Source organism: Aythya fuligula, chromosome Z (genome assembly GCF_009819795.1).
Source record: "Aythya fuligula isolate bAytFul2 chromosome Z, bAytFul2.pri, whole genome shotgun sequence".
NCBI classification, from domain to species: Eukaryota; Metazoa; Chordata; class Aves; order Anseriformes; family Anatidae; genus Aythya; species Aythya fuligula.
The window spans coordinates 47,623,393-47,644,885 of NC_045593.1; positions in this window are offsets into that span (position 1 = coordinate 47,623,393).

Consider the following 21,493-nt stretch of genomic DNA (forward strand, 5'->3'; position numbering starts at 1 on the left):
TTGTTTCATGTACAGGAAATGTAAGTGGATATTGAGCCAGTATTTTTTTTTTTTTTTTTCCCTCTCTGAAATGCCAACTAAGAATCCTTTCAGACAACCCAGCCACAGGCTTTGTTTCTAACGTAGCTCTATATTTCGTGCCTATCTAGGCCTCTAGAGTCTCTGAACTACCCTAATTCAATGCAACAGTCTCTGGGCTATTAAGTACAATTGATTACCTTATCCTGAAGCATTGTCACTTTCCAGGGGATTTACAATAAACCAAGAAAAACAACACATAATGAAATACACAGCTGTGTGCATAAAAGGTGATTTTCAAAATTAATCCTTCCTTGTTAATTCCAGATTTTATGTGTATTTACATCATAACAATCAGAGCTCTGGAAGTAAAAGTTATCACTTCACATGCTGAGATTTATATTTTACCTATTCATTTTCAACTGTGCTAATAGTTTCCTGAAATCCCAATTTGTCAAACTGAAAATTTCCAGAAGACAATCATTGCTTTTAATCATAAATGTCAGCAAGAATATAATTGAAATACTCTTTCCAAACAAATTCATGTCACCTAAGTCTATTTTACGCTATGCTGCATTAGATAGTTTTCTTGTGAAATGTCGATGGGTGGGGTGGGAGAATGCAGAGGAGAGTGAGAGTTTATAGTACACAGGAAGACTGATTGCTTGTGCTCTACCAATAATCTTAACCATCTACCCAAAAACAGCTCTTGGAAAAAGAATAATTGAAGCTCTTTGCCTGGCCAAGCCATTGCCTATCTGCAACGCTTTTAATTATACATGATAACTACTGAAAGGAACTAGCCTAGGCTGCTTTTACAGTGGCCACCAACATTAAAACCATTACTTACCTTAACAGAATATCATTTCATATATTTTTTTATTTATTTGTTTGTTTATTATTATTATTATTATTATTATTGGGGGGAGGGAAGGGAGGAGGTTGGTTGTGTTTTATTTTTTGTTTTTGTGTTTGTTTTCCTATTTTATTGTTGCTTTAAGAAACACAGAAGGACAGTAAATTAAAATTTGTAGTATAATAATGAGGATATTTTCTTATTCTCAATAGACAAGTGAAGACAAGAAGCATAGTCAGACTCATCAAAGTTTTGTTTGTTTTGTTGTTTTTTTTTTTTTTCCTAATGAGCTCTCCCTCAGTTTTATTTCATTTAAATAATTATTTATGTTACTGTAATACACAAAATACAATGTCTTTTCATTCTTGTTCAGACTTTTAATTCATTACATTATTTATTTAGACATAAATTTGGAATTTAAACATATGTCAAGTATTTTGCCAAACCAGGTTTCAGAGCCAAGTTTACAGAAAATTCAGAGAAAACATTTCTACCATGTCTTTTTAACATTAGACTTTAAAGTTTCACCAGTACTTTTACACTTCACACCAGTTTCATGAAGCATCTACACCAAAATCTACTCCATTATTAATAAGTATCCCAGAGTCTATTCTCTTCTACAGTATCCACTTTCTTTTCTATATCCAGAATCCTTTTGCTGGTAATGTCCATAGATGCAGATGATGCTTTGATGATGCTTTGATGATCTCTACCTTGTAGATAGGAACACTGGAACTTAGTTAACAAGGGAATGTTTTTAAATGCCAGTCAACTGATCACAGGGTGATACCATGTTTCAATGTGTTCTACTAAAATAAAATGTTTTGTTTGTTGTGTATGAGTGACCTGTTGTTCTGTTCTGACTACTCAATTAAAATGTCCCATTCCAATCACTTGGAGGGCCATTTGTGAGTCATCCACAGCATGATAAAGATATAAATGAGGTCAAATGTTTTCCAACAATTTATTACTTTTGTATAAAAAGATCAAAAGAGAAGCAGGAGTTAAGAAAGGTGAAGGACAGAAAAGGTATCAAAATGTAAGCAAAAGCATCTTGGAAATTGCAAGACACCACCAAAGATCCAGGAGCATCCTGTTGCCCATTGCTTTTTAAAGGTATAGTAGGGAATGTCCCTCATGTCTTGAAAAGGCACTTTCCTTTCTGTCCTTTTATAGTGTCACCTCATGGTCTTTTTACCAGATTTCTGCTATTGGTATGTAGAAAGTTCACCACTACACAAGTTCTTATATCCGATTGGTCAATACTGCTGTCACTGGGCAGGGAGACATCCAGTACCACACACCTAGCACATGCTGTACAGACATTTTCTCCTGCCTATGTGTTCCAGTCTGTTCAGGCACCATCCAATCACGAAGAGATGCTGTAGCCATATGGATAGGCTGCTAGGCAGAAAACTGCAAAAAATGTTTGAAACAGAACTTAATATCACCTTCCACACCCGCATTATCTCAGACTGTGACAAATAGTAGCACAAGAAAATAGCAAACAATATTTGGCATCAATTTAGAATAATATCTGACAAGTAATGTTGTATCTTGTCAGATGTGTTGTCCGTGACTAGAGTGTAAGATGGACTAATGGGATAATAAGGTAGATAATTGCCATGGATTTGGATTACTATGTAATATACAATTACTATTTTTTTTTCCTTCAAGCTTTAGATATTGAAACAATTAAAATGAATAGAATATTCAGGAGTGCTTCCAGCAAAGAAAATACATCAGTGAATTAACTGTACTTTGTGACCTGAATATGTTTGAGGAAAGACAGTGAATGGGTAGAAAAACGTATACCCTCAGACCTTGTTATTCCTTTGCAGTTAGCCCAGATCTTTATATGCATCTTGGGTTAAGTAATTTACCTTATTAAAAACTCAGCATTTCCATTGCTTAATGATTTTGAAGGAATGCTTCCATTGTAAGATCTTTTCACACTTCACAGGTGCAACTTTTTTCTACCTTTACTTGTTTGGAGCAGGGGAAGGAGAGGGGTTATTTACAAATCCAAAAAGTCACACATTCGTGTTTCATTTTTGTCTGTAATGAGTAAAAGTACACAGGGCTGAACTTTCTCCTATAAAAGGAATACACAAAAAAGTGTTTGCAGTTTCCATATCCATTAACATTAGAGTTAATCTGTGCAATGTTATGTGGTTCATGTGGAGTAGAATGATTATTTTCTGTTGGTAATCATTTTAATCTTTTTTGGAAAATATGTGAAAAGTTGATGGGACTAGCTATTTTAAGTCTTCTTTCTCTTTACTTTAGATGATATTTAAAGTGACTATTGGACACTTCCAATAAAAAGCACCAAAATATTCACCAAAAGTGAATTATGATATGTTTTTCATAATCAATAACAAGACATGAATTCAGAAGATCTAAATAAATTGTTCAGCAAATTTCAGATCCATGATTTAATATAGATATCTCTATTGAGAAATAATTTTTGTTTTCAGTAGAATGCGGTGAATTATGTATTTAATGCACTTTTAAGAAAATGCTTTCATTTTGAGAGATACACACCTAGAATGTACACAAAGTTTGCTGAGAAAAATAATTATGTTCTACCTTCTGCTTGTACATAAGTATTATTCTACAAAGGAAAATAGAGAATGAATGAATTATATGAAATTAAACCATTAATCTGTAAATCCAAGAACCAGATTAATGGCAACATAGGACATACAATCTTCCAAACCAATTTTTTGAGAAGGAGGAAGAGGGAGGAGATGGGAGGGGAAGGGAGGGGAAAGGAGGGGAAAGGAGGGAAAATATCTCTAAAATATTGAACCATTAAATCTGTTTATTTATAGTTCAAAGTACATTATGGAAACTTAACTTCCATAGTACATCTTTCTCCAAATGTGCAGAATTCAAATGTGCAGAACACAGCCATGGTTGCCACTGATATGAAATTGTGGCTATCCAAAGACGCTGTCAAGAGATTGGCCATTATTAAAACGATGACTTCTGCAAAATTAGACCAAAGAACATCCTGGAAAAAAATAATATTAATAATAAATAAATAAATAAAAAGAGAAGTGTGACGTTGGAGGACACAGAGAACATTGAGCCTTTTAGCAATAGAAGTCTTTTTATCACACACTCCATTGGAATGACCTGAAAGCAATTGGGTAATTTACCCAAAAAAAAAAAAAAAAAAAAAAAAAAAAAAAAAAAACACTTTCTGCCTTTTCTCTGGGGATTATTATTTTCTCATAGAGTTCAGTTAATCTGTAAATGAGAGAGAGAGAGAACATCAAAAGACAACATGAAGAACTGCTGAATATAAATAGGTGTACAGTCAGGTCAACATGTCAGAGCAGTACATTCCACAGCCAACTGCATTATATAAATATTTTTAGAATTCAGTTAAAGTGGAAAGCCAGTGGAAAGTTATTGTTCTTACAAAATGCAGAAAGGAAAAGTAGTCAATTTGAGATAGATATGTTACCTAAATTTACTAAAATGTCCCCCACATCATTTGTGAAAGTGAGCCATTAGCTACTGACACATTCTTTATATGGATTTTGCACAAAAGAAAAAGAAAAAGCACTTCTGCAAGTTGATATTTATTTCTAGTGCTCGTAAGCAGTGTGTATGACAAACACTTTTCTGTTAAAGCTATTGAGGCATCACAGAGTATATGTGGCGTGGGTTAGTTACCTGAAGTGATTGCTTCAGTTAAAAACACCAAACATTCCTCAAGGAAAATCCTGCTGAAGAACAATAGAACTGCTGTTTATTGTCCACCGTCAAACTGAATATCAGTTTTTTGTCCACAGTAGCCTTAATGTCAACACCTAAGAGAATTTTAAATAGAATGTGGAGAAAAGTGATTTCCAATTTTGTTTTGTTGTTGCAGCAGGACACTAGTCCCTAGAAAATGGTTAAATTCAGTGGAGAAGAAGAATTTTCTTCCAGAAAATGCTGTGTAATAAGCACTTTTTACAGGTGCTTTTAAATCTTTCTGAATTCCTTCCAATCTTTCCAAGGTTCATCCAGGTACTGAATGTATACACCATTTGCAGATGTTGATTGCCCAAAGGAAATGAAAAGCTGCTGCATTGCCATTGACTGAGAGAAGGCATGGGATATCTGCCTGGCCCAAGCTGCTGAGCTCTTGGCACAGCTAGGGGAAACTAGAATTGATGTCTGCAATGTAAGCAGCTAACTTTTCACCCATGGAGAGAAACCAGCAACATGTACCTGGCCGTCACAGCTCTGTAATGGCTTGTTGGCAAATGACAGGTCCACTGAGTCCTGTTGTGGAGATGCACCCTGCCTCTCAATCTAAAGAAATGGAATAGAAACCTCGTGCAAAGCACAGCTACTCTGTAAGGCACCCATTCAATCATGCTGCTTTTCAAGCAACTTTACACAAGAAACAAAAGCTGTTGTTTTATTCTGAGAGAATATGTGAGAAAGAAGTCTTTTTAAAAACCTGTATATGTTTTTTTTCTGTTGGGGAAGTCATACTCTGAGTGATTAAAGAGATGTAGCAAGTCTAAAGCTTTCTCCTCTTCCTCTTTTTATTCTTGATTATTTCAGGTCAACATTTCAGGAGATTGAAATGATGGAGACTTAAACTAATCAATCTTGTCAAGACATATAAAAGAGGGGAACAATTTTACTACTTCATATAATGCTATGCAGTTATTAAAGCTTTCATCTGTTTTCATTTCAGTAAGAGTAGAATATTTGTATTTCTCACTGCACTGATTTTCTACATATACAATGTATATATTGGTGACTGTAGTACCCTGGCTTGAGATTATCTGTATGATTTTCTTACATATAATTATTATGTACTTGTATTTATTATTTCCTACAAACTCCCTTCCCTTCCCTTCCCTTCCCTTCCCTTCCCTTCCCTTCCCTTCCCTTCCCTTCCCTTCCCTTCCCTTCCCTTCCCTTCCCTTCCCTTCCCTTCCCTTCCCTTCCCTTCCCTTCCCTTCCCTTCCCTTCCCTTCCCTTCCCTTCCCTTCCCTTCCCTTCCCTTCCCTTCCCTTCCCTTCCCTTTTTTTGTTTTGTTTGTTTTTGATTTTTTTCACTTTTTTCACTTTTTTTCAGATCTTTCTTTAATCTCCTCTCCTCTCCTCTCCTCTCCTCTCCTCTCCTCTCCTCTCCTCTCCTCTCCTCTCCTCTCCTCTCCTCTCCTCTCCTCTCCTCTCCTCTCCTCTCCTCTCCTCTTTCTTTTTTCCTTCTTTTACTTTCTTCTTTCCTTCTTTCCTTCTTTCCTTCTTTCCTTCTTTCCTTCTTTCCTTCTTTCCTTCTTTCTCTTTCTCTTTCTCTTTCTCTTTCTCTTTCTCTTTCTCTTTCTCTTTCTCATGTAAAGTATATTTAAGGAAAGTTGTTTTAAACTGCAAGTAAAACATTTATATACAGCCACCATTTCCCCAGTGCATGTTGCTTTATATGTATGCACTATGAACCAATGCACACTGACTTATTTGCAATTTGCACTAAAAGGCAGTGTTTTGTTTTAATTTTAGTTTCTGTTTGTTTTTGGTGTTTTGTTTTGTTTGTTTGTTTGTTTGTTTATAAAAAGTCATAAATTCAAATCTTAGAGAATCCCTAAATACAACCCCATACAATTAAATGGAAAAAAAAAAAAAAAAAATCTTCCAATTAAGTGATTTCATAAAACAGACAGCAGAGATAAAAAAACACAAACATGTAAGGTGTTTTTCCAGAACAATTTGTTTTTTAAATAACAAGATTTTCTGACCACGGAAATTGCTTATTTTATATTTGTTTTCAATTAAAACAGCCAATAAGAAAATTATACAAGCGTATGAGTTGTCATGTGTATATGCTTACAGGGATAAATGTGAAAATAATTAGTCTGTGACACTGTTAAAATGAAAAACAGACTTTAGAAATTTCATCATACTCTGATGGTTACTAAATAAATATTTCACTTGTACTTTGAGTAAAATTCGGGTAACTTACACTTATAATATTTTTACATTTATTATAACAAATAATAAGCCAAAAATAATATTAGTAGCTAAGTAGTAAGCCAGGTAAATACATGTGTATTTTGCTTTAATATTTATAACCTTTTTCCCCATGTGATCAGCTGTAAAAACTGTTGAGCTTGTTGCCAGTACTCAGCTAACTTTGCAGGAGAGAGGAAGAACAGTTGGTTCACAAATTTCACAAAATGCTTGTAAAAGCAGGTAATTGGACAGAGAAGGGAAACCATGACAAGAGGAAAGACTGTAGCCTAAGCAAAACCAACAGCTGTTAGGATACCACAGTGGAGACTGAGTATTCTTATAATTGTTACTGTTTTAAGAAACATTTCAGTCAGCAATTTAATAATGGCAAGTACCAAAAGGAAGCAGAAATAAAATACAAAGCTGAAGGAAAAAAAAAAAAAAAAAAAAAGCTTATTCATTATGGCTTTCATATAATGATTTGGTTTTATTTTAATATTTCAAATGAAAGTCCTCTTCACATAAGTTATTTGTTTTTCATTAAATTATAAATTATAACAAAATAATTTTAGATACAACCAGTGCTCAAATCACTAAGTATTGTTCAATGATGATAATGTACAGAATAGAATTTATGCTTCCTTGACAAATCTGCCTCTCTTGACAGAGGCCTGTCAGATTATCTGGTGTCAACATGTGCCTAAAAATTTATTACTAAAGATGATACAATACCTTTGATCATCTATCTTGTACAGTGGTAAATCAGCTCACTTCATCATATTCATCTTGGTTTGCTATAGAAACAAATGAAAACAGGTATGTATTAGAGTAAGAGTAAAATGACATAGCCTATTTATTTATTTATTTATTGTCCTGGTTTCAGTTAGAACAGAATTAATTTTCTTCCTAGTAGCTGGTGGAATGCTGGTGGAATGTAGTGACAGACCCTGCGGCCACTCCAAGTCCCGTGACAGATCCAACGGCCACTGTGACCCCTACGGTGGACTCTGCAGCCGCTCCAGTCCCAGCTCCTGCAGCCGCTCCAGTCCCAACTCCTGCAGCCGCTCCAGTCCCAGCTCCTGCAGCCGCTCCAGTCCCAGCTCCTGCAGCCGCTCCAGTCCCAGTTCCTGCAGCCGCTCCAGTCCCAGCTCCTGAAGCCGCCCCAGTCCCAGCTCCTGAAGCCGCCCCAGTCCCAGTTCCTGCAGCCGCTCCAGCTCCTGCAGCTGCTCCAGTTCCAGCTCCTGCAGCCGCTCCAGCTCCGGTTCCTGCAGCTGCTCCAGTTCAAGCTCCTGCAGCCGCACCAGTTCCAGCTCCTGCAGCTGCTCCAGCTCCGGTTCCTGCAGCTGCTTCAGCTCCTGCAGCCGCTCCAGCTCCTGTAGCTGGGTCAGAGAAACGAGCTGTAGCAGTGCAAGTTGACCCTGCAGAGGGTATTCCAACCTCTGTGGCAGACCCTATAACAAGGTCAGAGAAACGAGCTGTAGCAGTGCAAGTTGACCCTGCGGAGGGTATTCCAACCTCTGTGGCAGACCCTGTAACAAGGTCAGAGAAACAAGCAGTAGCAGTGCAAGCTGCCCCTGTAGAGAAGGTGAAAAAATGGTATAGAGATTCAGGTCGTTTAGAACGCAGAGAATCTTCTGCCAAATCTAGGTATAGAGACGACGGAGACGACGACGACACTGGGCCATCAAGGATTCAGGAGGAGGAAGATGAGGATGCCGAAAAATCAACAGTAACTACCCGAAGCCTAAACGAGCGTGAGTTACAAGATGTGCGAAAAGATTTTGGTCGCTGTATAGGTGAGCAGCTTGTCACCTGGCTGCTCCGATGCTGGGACACTGGAGCCAATTGTGTGGAATTAGATGGCAGGGAAGCCAAGCGACTGGGATCCCTTGCTAGAGATGCAGGCATTGACAAAGCAATTGCAGATGGAGCACAATCTCACAGCCTCTGGAGGCGTCTCCTCTCAGCTGTGAGGGAAAGGTATCCCTTCAAGGAAGAACTTTTATGTCTACCAGGCAAGTGGACCACTCTGGAGAAGGGAATCCAGTATCTGAGGGAATTAGCCGTACGGGAAGTGATTTATGAGGATCCAGACCTCAGACAAACATCCAAAGATCCAGATGAAGTCAGGTGTACGCGACCCATGTGGCGGAAGTTTGTACGGAGTGCACCATCATCATATGCCAGCTCATTGGCAATAATGGCCTGGAAAGAGGATGAGGAACCCACAGTGGATGAAGTGGCTAAACAACTCCGGCAGTACGAAGAAAGTCTCTCCTCTTCCTTACAGGCCTGCGTCTCAGCTGTGGAGAAACTTTCTGAAGAGTTCCACCAACTTAAAGAGAATCTATCTTCATCCCCACCTGAACCAACCAGTGTCCACCGACCAAAAGAGAACACTTGGGAGAAACTTTCTGAAAAGGTTCACCAACTTGAAGAGAGATTATTCTCCTCTGTACCTGTACAGAGCAGTGTCTCAGCTATCAGGGGTAGTCGTTCATCCACACAAGGAAGACGATATGGTGGGTACTCACCCCGTGCTACCCTGTGGTTTTACTTACGAGACCATGGAGAGGACATGAGAAAATGGGATGGAAAATCTACCGCGACCCTAGAGGCACGGGTATGTGAGTTGCAAAAGAAAACAATCAAGAAAAAGGGATTCTCTGAAAAGTTTGCTGCTCCAACTTCCAGCAGACAGTCCTTCAAACACAGAAACGAAGAAGATTCCGACCAGGATTAGGGAGGCCCTGCCTCCAGCCAGGGGGAGGAAAGGGATAATCGAGTTTATTGGACTGTGTGGATTCGATGGCCTGGCACATCAGACGCACAGAAGTATAAGGCTTTAGTAGACACCGGTGCACAATGCACTATAATGCCATCGAGCTATAAAGGACCAGAGCCCATCTATATTTGTGGAGTGACAGGGGGATCTCAGCAGTTGACTGTATTGGAGGCTGAAGTGAGTCTGACCGGGAATGAGTGGGAAAAGCACCGTATTGTGACTGGCCCGGATGCTCCATGTATCCTTGGCATAGACTATCTCAGAAGAGGATATTGCAAGGACCCAAAAGGGTTCCGGTGGGCTTTTGGTATAGCTGCCTTAGAGACAGAGGGCATTAAACAATTATCTACCTTGCCTGGTCTCTCAGAGGACCCCTCTGCTGTGGGGTTGCTGAGGGTCGAAGAACAGCAAGTGCCAATCGCTACCACAACTGTGCACCGGCGGCAATATCGCACTAACCGGGACTCCCTGATTCCCATCCATAAGCTAATTCGTCAATTGGAGAGCCAAGGAGTGATCAGCAAGACTCATTCACCTTTCAATAGTCCCATATGGCCAGTGCGAAAGTCTAATGGCGAGTGGAGACTAACAGTGGACTATCGTGGCCTGAACGAAGTGACGCCACCACTGAGTGCTGCAGTGCCGGACATGCTGGAACTTCAGTACGAACTTGAATCGAAGGCAGCCAAGTGGTACGCCACAATTGATATCGCTAATGCATTTTTCTCCATCCCTCTAGCAGCAGAGTGCAAGCCACAGTTTGCTTTCACTTGGAGGGGAGTCCAATATACTTGGAATCGACTGCCCCAGGGGTGGAAACACAGCCCTACCATTTGCCATGGGCTGATCCAGTCTGCACTGGAGCAGGGGGAAGCTCCTGAACACCTGCAGTACATCGATGACATTATTGTGTGGGGTGACACAGCAGAGGAAGTTTTCGAGAAAGGGAAGAAAATAGTCCAAATCCTTCTGAAAGCCGGTTTTGCCATAAAACAAAATAAAGTCAAAGGACCTGCACGAGAGATCCAGTTTTTAGGAATAAAATGGCAAGATGGACATCGTCAAATCCCAATGGATGTGATCAACAAAATAACAGCTATGTCTCCACCAACTAACAAAAAAGAAACACAGACTTTCCTAGGTGTTGTGGGGTTTTGGAGAATGCACATCCCAAATTACAGTCTGATTGTAAACCCGCTCTACCAAGTAACCCGTAAGAAGAATGAATTTGAATGGGGCCCTGAACAACGACAAGCCTTTGAACAAATTAAGCAGGAAATAGTCCATGCAGTAGCCCTTGGGCCAGTTCGAACAGGACCAGATGTAAAGAATGTGTTCTACACTGCAGCCGGGGAGAACGGCCCCACCTGGAGCCTCTGGCAGAAAGAACCTGGGGAAACTCGAGGTCGGCCCCTGGGGTTTTGGAGCCGGGGATACAGAGGGTCTGAGGCCCGCTATACTCCAACTGAAAAGGAGATACTGGCAGCATATGAAGGAGTTCGATCTGCTTCAGAGGTGGTCGGTACTGAAGCGCAGCTCCTCCTAGCACCCCGATTGCCGGTACTAGGCTGGATGTTCAAGGGAAGGGTCTCTTCTACGCATCATGCAACTGATGCTACATGGAGCAAGTGGATTGCACTGATTACTCAGCGGGCTCGAATAGGAAACCCCAGTCGCCCAGGAATATTGGAAGTGATTATGGACTGGCCAGAAGGTAAATACTTTGGGATATCATTAGAGGAGGAGGTGGGTCGTGCTGAAGAAGCCCCACTGTACAACCAGTTACCAGAAAATGAAAAGAAATATGCCCTGTTCACTGATGGGTCCTGTCGTATTGTGGGGAAGCATCGAAGATGGAAGGCTGCTGTATGGAGTCCTACACGACGAGTTGCAGAAGCTGCTGAGGGAGAAGGTGAATCGAGTCAGTTTGCAGAAGTGAAGGCCATTCAGCTGGCTTTAGACATTGCTGAACGAGAAAAATGGCCAGTTCTCTATCTCTACACCGATTCATGGATGGTAGCAAATGCCCTGTGGGGATGGTTACAGCAATGGAAGCAAAACAACTGGCAGCGTAGGGGCAAACCCATCTGGGCTGCTGCATTGTGGCAAGATATTGCTGCTCGGGTAGAGAACCTGGCTGTGAAAGTACGTCACGTAGATGCTCATGTGCCCAAGAATCGGGCTACTGAAGAACATCAGAACAACCAGCAGGTGGATCAGGCTGCTAAGATTGAAGTAGCTCAGGTGGATCTGGATTGGCAGCATAAAGGTGAATTATTTATAGCCCGATGGGCCCATGACACCTCAGGCCATCAAGGTAGAGATGCAACATACAGATGGGCTCGTGATCGAGGGGTGGACCTGACCATGGACGCTATAGCACAGGTTATTCATGACTGTGAAACATGTGCTGCAATCAAGCAAGCCAAACGGTCAAAGCCTCTTTGGTATGGAGGATGATGGCTGAAATATAAATATGGAGAGGCCTGGCAGATTGATTACATCACACTCCCTCAAACTCGCAATGGCAAGCGCCACGTACTTACAATGGTGGAAGCAACCACCGGATGGCTGGAAACATACCCTGTGCCTCATGCCACCACCCGGAACACTATCCTGGGCCTTGAAAAGCAAGTCCTATGGCGACATGGTACCCCAGAAAGAATAGAGTCAGACAATGGAACTCATTTCCGAAACAACCTTATAGACACTTGGGCCAAAGAACATGGTATTCAGTGGGTGTATCACATCCCCTATCATGCACCAGCCTCCGGGAAAGTTGAACGATACAATGGACTGTTAAAGACTACATTGAAAGCAATGGGCGCTGGGACATTCAAAAACTGGGATACGCATTTGGCAAAGGCCACCTGGCTAGTCAATACTAGGGGATCTGCCAACCGAGCTGGACCTGCCCAATCAAACCTGTTACGTACTGTAGATGGGGATAAAGTTCCTGTAGTGCATGTAAAAAATATGCTGGGTAAAACAGTCTGGGCTACTCCTGCCTCAGGAAAAGGCAAACCCATTCGTGGAATTGTTTTCGCTCAGGGACCTGGATACACTTGGTGGGTGATGCAAAAGAACGGAGAGGTCCGGTGTGTACCTCAAGGAGATTTAATACTGGGTGAGAATAGCCCATTAACTGAATTGTACCATGTTAATTACTATATAATACTGTATGTTACCACTACCATGACTACTATAGGTGACTAATTAGAATGTATGGAAAAGAGTGTAACCTGAGCATGACATAAATGGTATGGAATAAGGGGTGGATAGATGTCCTGGTTTCAGTTAGAACAGAATTAATTTTCTTCCTAGTAGCTGGTGGAATGCTGTGTTTTGGCTTAGGATGAGAAGAGTGCTGATAACACCCCGATGTTTTAATTGTTGCAGAGCAGTGCTTATACCAAGCCAAGGACATCTCAGCCTTTTGCTCTGTCCTGCCAACAGGCAGGCTGGGGGTGCAGTAAGAGCTGGGAGGGGACAGACCCAGGACAGGTGACCCGAACTAGCCAAAGGGGTATTCCATACCATCTGACGTCATGCTAAACAATATATAGGGGTGGCTAGCCGGGGGGAGGGGGCCGGACTGCTCGGGGTTAAGCTGGGCATCGGTCAGCGGGTGGTGAGCAATTGCATTGCGCATCACTTGTTTGTACATATTATTAGTAGTAGTACTATTATCATCATTGTATTATTATTATTATTATTATTATTTTCTTGTCTTATTAAACTGTCTTTATCTCAACTCACGGGCTTCACTTTACATTTCTCTCCCCCGTCCCAGAGAGGGAGGGGGGAGGGTGAGCGAATGGCTGCGTGGTGTTTAGCTGCCAGCCGGGTTAAACCACGACATTTATTTTGATGGAAGATGTAATATTGAAAGTGTATGGGGGAAAGTGTATGTTCAACTTCCCTTTAAATCTCAATGTTCAATTTAAACATTGTGTTTCGTATACAGAAATCACAGTCAGTGCCTTCAGGTCAAACTTTTCACTAAATGATAGAACCTAGAGATCAAAAAAAAAGATACCAAGATACATAATGCAGGAACACTCAGTGTTATAAAGGCAAGAGTTCCTCTACACAGCAATTCAGTAAACACAGCAAAGATCTGGGATGCCACTGATCAAGATGACAGCTTTTTATCTGTGCTCCGTGTTTCACTGTCAATTCACCTGATTTATGGAAGGAAAGACAAGAATGAGTTTCTTGATATTTTTTATTGATTATTTGTGCCCTCCCAGAGACCAGTTCTTTATACGATTTAGCTGAGAGGCAGAAGATAAGGCAATATGATACACATTACAGCTTAATAACTATGAAAGAATCTAAAGAATGTAATGGAAAGTCAGGAGCCAAACCATTAGTAAAACTTTTGCAGATTGCTGCATTTTGGATATAGTATGTGGTGCTGAATTTTTGTTTCATTTACTTATATGCTGTAATAAAGAAAATTACTTTGGCTTTGATCAATCTATCAAAGATTAGTTGTATTTCCAAAATCTCTCTTTTTGCTGTTTTTGTTTTGTTTTGTTTTGATGATAATGCTGTCCTAATAATTTTAAATCCATTGGGAGAAGTTCAGCCAATGCACAGTCAATGAAATTTCTATTATTCATTATTATTATTCATATATTATATTATTTGTAATGATTTTATCTCTAGTTACTTTCTGTAGAATTGTTATTACTATTTATTTATCTAGAATTTTCAATATTCAAAAGCATGTAAAATTGAAATTACAGAATCACAAAACATTTGAGGTTGGTAGAGACATTTGGAGGCCATCTGGTTCAAGACCCTGCTCAAGCAGGATCTCTTAGAACAGGTTGCCTGGGACAATGTTTGGGCAACAGGTCTGTATAATTAATTTTTCTATCTTGTATCAAATTAATTCAAGTCAAAAGTAAAAGGAGGAGAAAGCTTTCTTCTTTTTCCTTCTTTGTTTTGAATTTTCAGACATCATAAATGCAAATAGAAATATTTGCATATATATGCAAATAGTGAAAGTCACTTCTTAAACTAACTGAGCAAAAACTTTTCCTAAACCCATTCTACATGGCCCTATTCTTGAACTGATGAAATCCAAAGGACCACTTAGAATTTCTTTTCCATTTTATGTAGATGATGAAAGTGGTCCTATAACATATTAATATAACAAATTGGAAAAAAAATCCATGAAAAAATGGAAGCTTGACTAGGGAATCATAGACTCATTAAGATTGGAAAAGACCTCTAAGCTCATCTGGTCCAACCATGTTCCTACTACCAATGTCACCCACTAAACCATGTCCTTAAGTCAAGACCATTCCCACAATAACAGCAAGAGTTGAGGCTACTTCACAGTTGATCCACCTTTTTTTAACACCACTGGACAGCACTGTTGAGGATTATTCAAAACATCCTGTTGGATACACAGACATAAAACAAACACAAGTATCCAAAAAAAAAAAGTATGTATGGAGGTGCAGCATTAACTCTGTATAACTATGTGAGACACAAATGCTGTCCTTTTGCTTTATATCACAAAAGTGTAATCTTCTGTGTGCATTGTGAATAGGAAAAACATAATGATTAACAGTATTGGGTAATTATGTTTAAAGTAATAAACTTCTAGGATTTTCAGTAGTATGTAAAAGAAACTATAGAAACTCTGTTCTTTATATCTTTTTACATAAAATATTGAAATGTCTTGGAAAGGATCATCTTCAATGGTAAAAGAACTTTTAGACTCTGGATAGATTTTATAACCTCACAGATCTTTATTAGATTTTTATATACATAACTTATCTTCAATCTTTCACAGTCTGAGACAAGATTACAAAAGAAGGAAAGTAGGAAGAAGAAGGCCAGGTGGCAGAAAAAAAAGAAAAAAAAAAAAAAAAAGAGAGAGAGAGAGAAAGAGCGGGAAAGAGAAAGAGAAAGAAAGAGAAAAGAGAAAGAGGAAGAGGAAGAGGAAGAGGAAGTAGTAATTCACATAATTAGGTTTCAGCATTAACAGCTTTTATAAGTAACATTCATGATAATTAAAAAAAAAAAAAAAAAAAAAAAAAAAAAGACAAGAAGCATTAATACTCCTAGTTTGGAGTTTGGATTAAAAGAGCCTCCGTCTATATAGATTCTGAATATTTCATGACATGAGACAAGTTCATGAGTCAGCTGTTGTGCTGTCATCATCAGGGTGTTTTCTAGCTATACAGCTATGCATTAAGACTTACCAATTCTTTAAAATCTTTGCAAACATCCTGACATCCTTCTGTGTTTAAGTGAGTATCTTCAGTTCTGGTATCTTAAGCCATATGAACAGACATGACTCTTTTCTGATAATCAAAATAACAGCTAAAATGACAGCTGTTTTTGAAAAGTTAGAACATAGTGGTTTAACGTATAGTTAGAACATAATAGCTCCTCTTAACAAGGGCAGACACCTGTATAAATTTCAAGGATATGGTTTTAAAAGGAATATATATACATATATTTACATTACCATGTAGTATTTTTCATATTTTTCACTATTTTCAAAAATATTTTAAGCATCTACGATTATGCAGTTATCTCTTCTATACTTGGGAAAACATAGTACAAATGTTATTCACTTTAAGTATAAATTTATTTAAAATGTATATATACAAGTGTATGCATATGCATCACAGACTACATGAAAACCTTTTCTTCTACAGACTTCAGTTAAAAATAAGTGTTTGAATATCTGTGTGCCATTTTCTCTGGAACTTATTTTCATCTGAGGCCCAAAGTACTACTTACACTATTACTCATGATAAAGCAATATTAATATATAGTTGATTTGGTATTTACAGATAAAACAAATCTGTAAAACTGAATAATATAAACAGTTCACTTATAACCGTGCTATGTTTTTCATCACACTTCTTTACGTCTTTATTGCTACTGAACAACAAGTTGCATTTTAAAAATATACTTAACAATCCATGTCACAAAACCCATCAAGCATTGTGGAACAAAGGTTGCAGATGTTGTTCTGTGATGTTCAACATATCTACATGATTACAGTTGAAGGAGAGCCAGAATTCATGTCAGTTATCAAACTGGAATAAATAAATAAATGCATGAATAGAATTGTTCTACCCTTCTCCTGTCTGTGTAACATGGAACAAGTCATCTTTTGGTAAATAAATTTGGTAAGGCACAAAAGTCAAATAACAGTGTGACAAATTTATGAAGACTGTTTCTACTCCTGGCTGAATGGATTTTGAATTATGAGCAGCAGTGAGCTAAGGTAAGTTTTTACAGAAACACTATAATGTGGTTGGAAACCTTGTGTTCTCTGGCACCTGTGAGAGTAGCTCAAATCAACTGAAAGAATTGGGGATCTGTCTTGTTGCATATAGCATAATGAACAGTGATGCAGCTGTGTGAGTAAATAAGAACTGAACACAGGGAAATAAGTAGAACATGAAATATTACTTCTTAATCTTTCCCAGTGAAAAATGTCACTTTCCCTTGTGGAAATGTCACTGTTGTGAGACCCATTCTTTCCACATTTCTGCCAAGTCTGAAGTTAAATAGAAAAATATAGATTAATCTTTGGTGTACATATGGAGCTGTAACTTCAGGAATGCCAATTACATGACATTAACTTAATTGAAAATCAAGTAGTTTTAGATTTTGAGATGAAATTGAACAACTGTTTTGTTCATTGGTTATTTTTGCACATCATAAACAAGAAAATGAGAATCAGTTTACTTCAGAGATTGTTTTAAGTCTTCCTTAAGATTCAATACATAAAAGCAAGGGCTAAAGTATAAAACTGACTGAAGCTTAATGAAATTTGGTTATAACAAATTAGTGTATATTTAATAATCAAAACAGTGTTTACTGCTTTGAAATGAATATTTTTTCTCCTGAGAAATCATGCATGCTCAAATAGTGACAAAATTATTTCCCAGATCATGAAATCTGAGCAAGAATTGTGTCTTTTTTTTTTTTTTTTTTACATTACATAATAGTATATGACAATGTAGTATGAATGACACAATCTATTGTGACTCATTAAATACCTGCTACAATGTTAACATTTATAACCATTTTCTTAGTGATGAACTTATAAAATATATATAAGATCAAATCCAAAAAGGTAACTTTTTTTCAGGGTTGGGGTTGAAGTTTGTTTTTACTATTATCTGTATTTTATTAAATAGTTTTTTTTTTCTAAGCACAGCTAGGAACAGGCAGCAATTAACAATTGTGTATATTGCCATTACAGCATTGCCATTAAAGGACAGTCATAAAGGTAATGACAAGAACACTGACCTCAGAGAGGTCAAGTAACAGCTCAGTCAAGTAACAGCTAATGGGATCTGCTGTAGGGGAAGCAAGCATTCAGATAGAGCTTTTGAAAGACCTGTAATGTTTTTTTCTTCAGACAGAGAAAGGCCAACATACCAGCTGATAGTTATTGATGAATACTTATTTAGGTTTAAGATAATGGTTTTGAAAGTAAAATCACAAACCTATTTTGGATGAATGCATAAAGCCTTGGCAGATAAATTGAAAATGCTCTTAGCTTGCATTTGTTGGCATTTGCATTTTTATGAAGTAATTTAGTCATTTTCTTTTATGATGGCTTGAACGTCATTACCCATTGTTCACTAAGACTTTATTTTGAAAAGTATAAAATTAAAAGCACATTAAAAAATCTAAGAAATTCTCTTGTTAACTAAAACATAACTCTTGCAAATTTTACTACTCACTTGTTAAGTTTGATCCAAAATAGTTACTTGCCATATCCCATTAGAAAGAAGAATTATTGAGAAATTATGAAGAGAACCTTTGAAATGACACAAAAGCAACTTAATAAAACTGTATCCAATTTTAAGTATTTAGTTATCCAAAAAAAAAATAAAAATAAATAATGAAAAAAAATAAAATAAAGGTTATTCTTTAGTTATACCTTCTTTGCCACAAGCTCTATACAACATTCTGAGGTGAGCCAAAACAGCAGAAAATTTGCCAATCTCTATTGGCAAATTTTATATCAAACTCAGAGCTCCTTCAGCTCCTTCTAGTTTCTTCCACTGTCCTCCTGGATGAAAAGTAACACTCCAGTAGAGTAATTTGGCTATGGATGAAAAGATGTAAGAGAAGAATAAAATAAAGCTCTGAAGAACAGAAAGTGGTGTCTAAAATTTAATTCCTAAAGAAAGACTTGAATGTCAATATTTGCCATCAGTGTGTATAAGCTAAAAGACATTTTGAAGAGTTTGTGAGATCAATACCTTCCTAACTTCACTATTTGACTGATAATAAGAAAAGTAATGTGAAATGAAGTAGAAAAACTGAGTTTGAATAAAAAAATAAAAAAATAAAAAAATAAAAAAAAATAAATAAAAAACAGTAGAGTTCAATAAATTCATTACACTTCAGACAGTTGTTACTTGGTCTGTATATACAGTTCTAATAGCTTCATGATATTGCAAGTGTTTAACAATCTTTTATATTTGGGAGAAGAAAAGACACCCAGACATCCCTAAATAATTTTTTATAGTGGTTAGTCATCACAAGTGAACAAATTTCTCATATAAAACCCAAATTTTTCTGGCTTTAACTTTTAGTCATTGTATCTAGTCATGCCTTGACTACAAGATTAAAAGAGGTGTACTATCAGAAATCTTCTCCCAGAGTAGGTACTCAGAGATCATGATCAAGCCATGCAATCTTTTCTCAGATAACGGAAAAGATTACATTTCTTGATTTGCTCACTGTAAGACTGAGCTGTTCTGTTGTCTTACAGAGACTTATGTGGTCCTACTCTTTCAATTCTTTCTATGTGATCAATATTCTTAAAATTATGACCATGAATACATTGTTTCAATCGTTCTATACCAATGTATATTCACTTGTAGATAAATCAGTGGAAAGCAGGAAATCAGTAAGGAGTCTTCAGTGGAAGAGATTACACATGACATGGCATCATACAGAATACAGTTCAGCATCCAGTTTTTGATTCACAAAGTAGTCTGCAATAAACTCTCAGTAACAATTATTCTACCCTACTTGCTCATGATAATTTCCTGATTTAGCACTACTGTAGCCCATGGTAATCTTAGCTACCATTTTACTCCCATAGATTATATTGAATTAATTTCCAAATGAAAACATCTGAGTATCTGTTGAATATATGTTTTTCAAAATGTTATCTCCTGTATTTTTAGTGCAATCTCCTTTGTTTTAGCTATACAGCTCTTCAACCCAGGAAGCTGTGTATGATTTAATTGTAATTAGCTTCAAACACTTAGTCAGATTTGGAAAAACAATCCACATTTTGTTAAGATCAAGATTCTATTTTGATCCACATATATATATCAATATCATTAGGTCTCTCCTATTTGAATCACACTAGAAAGGTCTCCTTTAAATAGTAATTCCCCATATGCTTTTACTTTTGGAAGTCTCACAACACTATAAAAATATTTTTTCATCATCTATCACTTTGTAATTTGTTCTATAGGCACAGGGAGGCTACATAGTAATTAATTAAAAATTATTAATTAATTATTAATAATAATTAATCATTACCTCAGTCTTTCATGTTCAGCTTAATTTGGCTTGGCACACAAAGTTAGTAGATAAAATACAAACTTTAAGAAGGCATTTCCATGTGTGCCGTGCTAACATTTAATCTTACAAGGTCACAATGATAAGTTCATTAATTTAAGTAATTGATAGGGCTTAAAGAGTTCTGGCAATGTGAGAATGGCAGAACAGGGGTGTTGGAGAAAAAAAATAAATGAAAATGAACAAGTGGCATATGATAGCAAGATCCATTTTAATTAAAGACAGCAATCTCAATCATTTAATAAACAAGTTACCAATATTTTAACATAAGCAAAGATGTGATATAACAGTCTTCCATTAAACCACTGTGTTGAACATGTGGAAGTGAACAACGCAATTGTGTACCAGAAAATGTTCTCAAAAACTTAACACACAAGTAAAAGACAATGGAGAAGAAGCACAGAAGACAGAAAGTCCAGAACCACTGGAGGAACCATGATATTTCAAAAGCTAATCAGTGTAGATAAATACGATTAGTAAAAATTTAAATATTTAGAGATGGCTTCTTGAGTGTTACCTACTTTTCAGAGATAAAATGTCCTCCCTTCAATATACCACATACATTTTATATTAAAAAGACTGATATTAGGAAATATACAGCAAATATACAAGTTTTTTTAAGTATGCCTTAAAAGCAAGCATCTAAACAAACCCATCAAGCAGTTTCTGAGTTCATGAAGCAATATTTCCTTCCTCATGTTCACATAACATCACTAGAATTGAATACAAAACTCAAAAGAAATAAGCTGTAAATAGAGGTAACAGTTTGTTCTTATGTTCAGAAATATTTATAAATACAGGGAGGGAAAAATCTTTTTCTGTTCTTAGAACAATTTAGCAAAGATCAGAGTAGTTTCTTATCTCTTACTGCTCTTAAATCAAGAAAGGAGATTTTTATAGTGGAAACATTGCAATTCAATCAGTGCTACTGGCCATAAAACCAGAAGTAATTTGTTATTTTGAAGGTCAGACTGGATGAATGGAGCAGTCATCTCAGTTTTTAAATCCATCTTCTATCCTAAACATGGCACTTATGTCTTTATAGAAATGATACTATCCTCTACAAATAGACAAAATGCAAGTGCTACGCTGAAAATATCTACTGCTGAATGATATTTTGAATAACCCTAATTAAAGACATGCTTATTTTAAGACATATTATAACTGCTAACCCTTTCATATTTGTCTGTATAGTCCAGTATTAACTGCGTAATGTGGAATGAACTCTCTCCCACACAATATACAGAAGGGTTTAATTTT